At 42.0% G+C, this 5954-nt stretch overlaps 1 non-coding gene across 1 annotated transcript; it reads right to left on the bottom strand.

The window, feature by feature from the left end:
- Positions 1-1394: 1394 nt before the first annotated feature.
- LOC147902369 (U2 spliceosomal RNA) lies at positions 1395-1590 on the bottom strand. Its single transcript, XR_015540938.1, has one exon. It is a non-coding gene; the product is annotated as a U2 spliceosomal RNA (small nuclear RNA).
- Positions 1591-5954: the final 4364 nt, after the last annotated feature.

Raw genomic sequence — 5954 nt, 5'->3', positions numbered from 1 at the left:
ACAGATGATATCCCTCGATTGCTTGGTGAACGAGGAGACCGTTATAAACCTCATGTAGTGGGAGATAGACTATGCTCACTCTCTCTCCTGCTTATTACTAACTGCAATCGCAAGGTGATGCACTCAATACAGAAAGTGATGCTGTGGATGTGAGTCAGTGAATCATAGGGAGAGGATGTAGTGGAACTAATAGATACAACTGAATAATGAATGCCCGACCAGGGTCAACGGTCGTGACCAGATTAGGGTTATCTTAAATTTGTCATTCTCCCTCACAGATTAGGGTTGCGATTCCTCTTTGTCTTGATAGATGCAAAAAAGTAGAAGAAACTTACAGAAAAGAAGGGGCTCAATGCTCCTTCACTCCTTTCTACCTAGAAACAAGACACTTAGTTCGTAATACGATGAGGTCTGGCCATTTTAAAGTCGTTGCATTGATTTGCCTTGAACTTGTTTCTCTACTCCGTAGAAAAAGGTATTATGCATGGAAAGTGCACAAAATGAGAACTAAAATGGGCTTAAGCTAGTCTAGCATTGCCGTTAGGCAATAAAACTTCCTTGGATTTACATTATAGGCCCAAAGTTCAATGGATGGTTGACCTTATACGCATGAGAAATATGACGTCACGGGGATCCAATATTGGATCGGATGGGAAGAATGGCAACACAATCGGATCATCTCTCTAGTGAAGTCCCATGCCTACAAATAGTCTACTATTGCTTTCTCGACTGGCAGAAATCCCGTTGCTACTAGCACACCACACAGCGTAGTGTGGTATGAGACTCCGTGTATAGAGGGAGTCTTCCTATCCTCGTGCATTGGACTCTCTTCTCACGTATGAATCATAAATTAAGTCTTGTCAAGAATTGAGATGCAGGGAGAGGAGCCCATGAGAGACGTTAAAATGGAAATTGCCAACTTCCTTCCTATTAATGGAGGGCTCGGCCCTTGGGGAGAAGCTACAGTGGGATCCAAGAGGATAGTTTTGACCTACCCCATCCGCCACACAAGCACAGTACTGATATCAGCCTTTCTTCTCAACACAACCAGCGTCGTCAGCCATCTACAGACACTAGTTGCAGCACTCACCCAAATTTGGTCTCCGCTGTGGACCAACCTCCGGCCATGAAAGATATCCCTTTTGCTTGGCTATCAGCATAGCCCCATCTGCTGAATGGAACTAGAATCGACTGCCCTTCCTTGCTTCCACTGTGACAAAACAAGATTTAACAGATGCCTATGCTGTGATATAGATATACGATACTTATATTTCCAGATTTGGGCTCTGCGCAAAACCTCGCCAAGCGGACTTGGCAACTTAGAAAGCGTCCTTGACGTTGACAGACTCCTTATTGGGAATTTCGATTGGACTCCCCCCCTCGGAGGGGGAGGGAAGGGGTGCGCCAGGCCTCTTACGTAGTGCAAGACAGAGGCGACGCGAGCAGTCCCGGGCAGCAAGCTGCCGGATGGGACTGCCCCCAGAAAGAAATTAGGTTAATATCATGTGACCCGGTGGGTCACGTATCAGATATTAAACTGATAAGAACAGATACTACACTCGATCTTCGCCTGAAGGCCGAGAAAGGTATGAGAAGCAGTCAGGCGCAGGCTGCCTTAAGACTGCCCTCCCCTCACCCCCTTTTGCATTGCTGCGTATGGGATTTTGTCATCGTCCCATGCCACATGTCCACCATCTATTGCATGCATCCCCTTTCCTTACCAACCACTCTACGATTAACAATGGGTATGTATTCTCAATCTAGTGAAGGCATCTCTTCTTTGGATGCCTTATCTTAAGGTTCATTTGTGTGGTCTAGTAGCCTTCTACACCCGATACATTTAATCGCTAGTTTGGAAGCATGGAACTTGCACGTCCTACATCTTCCAAGACATCACTCAAACCTCTTGCCTAGTCTCAAGATCTTTCTCAAAAATAGAATCATTGCACTGTACTCACAACCTCTTCAGGTAAGTAAAAGTGCAAAAGTTTTGAAATTTCTAGGTGTCCCCAGTTATAATGGGTGATAGATGGGCATGGCTTTTCCAAAGGTTCAAGGGTAAATTTCCAAGGTGGAGAGGCTACCAATCAGATTTGCCAAGGACGAGGAACATGATCCTTAACCAGGGCATTTATCCTATGGCCATCTTCTACTTGTCTCGTTGGCGTCCCTCCCAATCTAATTTGGACAAGTTCTCCATGGTGTGTAGATCTTCTCTGTGGGGTGGTCACCACACCTGCTTACATAATCTCCCAACAAGTAAAGTGGACTCTTTGCAATAAAGGAAATAAGGGGGGAAGAATGAGGGTTGTAGATATTCCTGATAAGTAGCTTACAAGCTAGCAACCTTGTAGGTTATTAAAGTAGTTATTATCTCAAGCACCTCGTGGGCACAAACTTCTCCTGCCCAAAAAACACATCCACAATTAAACTAATTATGGCTCCTAGATGGAAGAATTGTTCTCTATGCCTACAATCTGTATGTAATTTTCAGCCTTGCAATGCCAAAGGAAGGCACCTTTGCAGATCAATTGTTGCCATCAAATATGCTATCAATCCTTTGGGAATCAAATATGGGGAATGTTACAGCAACAAACCTGACTCTACCGGTTTTGGTTGGTATGTCATCGATAATCCCCAAAGGTTCCATCTTGGCAAGATCAAGTCATATGTTGAATGTGAGTGAGGCAGGGAGGCTTGTGGTGGGTAGAGATTTGAGGCGAGGGGGGGGGGCGACCAAGAGCACCATTAGGCATAGAGAGAAAGGGGAGAGGATGGCATTTGAGGGGGACATTAGGTAGAGATTCAAGAGATTTGAGGGGGCGTACAAGGGTTCCATCGGGTGCAAAGAGAAGGGGAGAAGACATGATGGGAAAGCCATACATTCAAAGGGCGGGTGCTAAGGGCAATAGGTAGAGATTCAAGGGGGGTGCTAGGAGCACCACTAGGCATGGAGAGCAAAGGAAGGGGACGATTTAAGAAGGCGGGGCAAGGGCATTGGGAAGCATGAGAATGAGAGGAGGTGATAGGATTCCAGGGGGTTTACCACCTGAGGGGGGATAGTACTCGAGGGAGAGTGGGGAAGGGAGTCAAACTGCAACAGGTTGCTACTAGGGACTAGATTGTGAGAATGGTGGGAATCGAGATGGGGGGAAAGGTGGGGCTGTCAAACTATGCAAGCAGAGTTATGTCGAGAAAGGAGAAAAGGAATGCAAAGGGACTGTGAGTCTACTTCATGTGAAGATTTTAGTACGGTAAAAAATTAAAAGAGCCAATGATGATGGTGAGGCTCGCTTAATGTGAAGATTTTAGAGGGCAACAACATTAAAAGAATGGATGATGATGGTGAGCCTTGTTTCATATGAAGATTCTAGTAGGGCAACAAAATTAAAAGAATGGCATGACACTTGTATTTGCCTCTTTGTTAGGATTCACAAATCACCCTAAAGATGAAAAGAGAAAAGAGATATCCATGGTGAGGGTAGGTTAGGGAGTTTGTAACCCCACGAAGGACACAACTCTCTACATCCCATAGTGTAAATACACTTTATTGGTGAGTGCTTCCTAACTTTGAGTCAGTGAATATTTCCATTGCTAACACTGGGACACTCGGTGGTTAAATTTTCTTGAAATTCTATCTATTTGAACCGAGTGAATCATTTGTAGGATCATTATAGACCTGACACTTGATGTAACATCACACCAATTCAAGACTATGCCAAAAAAGAGAGATAGGAGCTTGGTGCAATACCAATGTTCAACCTACCTCCAGACAGGGCTATCTACCAAACCCAAAAGAAAGGACTTATTTTGCAATAAAGAAAAACTAAGCTAAGTGCATATCATCATCATGTGCTCAAGTACAATGCAAGAGCACATGAAAAAATATAGTTCCACCATTTTATATCAAAATGCCAAGGATATGAAGCAATAAAATATAATATCATCCAATGAAAATTGTCCAAAATAAAATCATAGGACCATGAATGAATTATATCTTCACTCCATTCAGACATAGTAGAAATGTCATAGGCATCACTGTGCCTCATCAAAAACCAAATCAAAAAATGAATATGAAGATATAGATTACTTAGATAATGATTTCTTGTAATCTTTTAAAATAAAAAGTTGTCTTCTTGAAATAAAGCTCTGATTTTTTGTATATCATATTTCAAAATTTGACATTGCTGAATCTTTTTCCTATCTAAAATTTGTATTTCACCATCTTCAAATCATCTTCTGTATTGATAGAGAAATTCTTAAAAATATATTCATGAGTTATGAACCAATATCCGTGATGATATCTCAGTTCTTAAATATCAAAAATTGCTTTTTCAAATTTTTGTTTGTAGAATTTCTATTTCTATTTGCAGATTGCCTATTTTTGTTTGATATATTTCTATTTCTATTTCTATTAGTGGTATTGGACTTTTTGAATTTCAATTTTCATGTATATTTGTATAGAGGCCAAGCGTTGGGAGATATTCGATATGAAATTGTGGTTGTTTAAGAGCTATTCTGGGCTCTTTTGGCTCTCTTGGTTCTTCTTTACACCCGTAGTTTCATCCACTCCATCCCATCAGCATGACCCAATATGACTAACATCTTTTCGACCATTATTTAAAATTGTTTTTTGTGAAACTATATTAGGAAGTAGACATTGCATGGGTATTAGAAACTGCGCTTGGTCTTCTTGAATCAAAATATGAATATGTATTCAACACATCAGCACGAATCTCCAGGCTGCTCATTTGTAAGAGTATGTGCATCAAAGAAAATATCATCATCACCACCCAAATCAAGAAAATCTATTTATGAATTTACATCCTCTTGCATTTCTTTTGAATTCACATCTATGTTTTTGCGTTGATTAATAATCTAATCTTCATGCACATCATCTTTAAGAGAAAGAATGAATTGCGTGATGACAGTTTCTTCATCACATATACATATACTGTTCGGGTAATGGATCATCAACTTGGTTATTATGATCGTTTGAAATACTATTTTGCTCCAATCAACATTATCTTTCATACAATGCATGTTTTGATCCAAATTACAATTATCATCTATAGAATGCAACGAACACTCTTTCATTTTGGAGTTTTTTGATTGATTGGTCCAATAAGTCCCCCTAGCGTGAAAAATGGGAAATTCAATTAATTAGTTGTCACAAACGTGAATGAAGGTATTAAGGTTGGAACTTGAATGAATGAATGAATCAATTAATGAATGCTTGCATCTTGTCAATCCTTCTGCCAGCTTCCGCCAGGAAAGTTCTAGAGTCTACATGCTTTAGAAGCTTTAGCCGCCTACGTGCGTATAAGAGGAGGAGGGGGGAGCTCGGCAGAGAACATGCAGGGGGGGCTGTGAAGCCCTCCCAATACAAACATGGAGGAAGAAGGGGGATGAGGAGTGGGGAGGAAGCACACAGCGGAGGAGGAAGGAGGAGGGGGAGAAGGAGGAGGAGGAGGAGTGGAGGAAGATGAGGAGGGGGAGGAGGAGTGGGGGGAGGGAGGAGGAACCAGGAGTAGTGGGAGGAGAAGGAGGGAGCGCGGAGAGTAAGGAGCGAGCGCGGGCAAAGGAGGGCGGAGACTAAGGAGCGAGCGCGGAGGAGCAGAGTTGCAGCAGCGGAGTGCGAGGGGTGGGGGAGGTATACGCTAGGATAATTAATAATTAAGCGATTAGGGGGGTTTAGAGCTTAGCTTAATTAATAATTGGGTGATTAGGGGGGTTAGAGAGACATTAATTAATATATTTTAATTTTGTAGAGCGATTAGTTACGCTTTCTGCCAGTCCATTTACTACTTTTGAATAATTAAAAAAAAGGGATTGAAATTCCAAACTAGGGAACTTGTGGATGCAGGGTCTTCAAATAGTAGGTTTGGGTACTTAGCTTGTTGCTCCCACATCACATTGGAGGTGTAAAGGTGTAACATCCTCTCTAATATCAC

The sequence above is a fragment of the Dipteris shenzhenensis genome, chromosome 4 (assembly GCF_047967505.1).
Source record: "Dipteris shenzhenensis isolate YYH24624 ecotype China chromosome 4, Dip_SZ_1.0, whole genome shotgun sequence".
Classification (NCBI taxonomy): domain Eukaryota; kingdom Viridiplantae; phylum Streptophyta; class Polypodiopsida; order Gleicheniales; family Dipteridaceae; genus Dipteris; species Dipteris shenzhenensis.
Note: the sequence above shows the minus strand (reverse complement) of the source record. Positions and strands in the feature narration are given on the sequence as shown.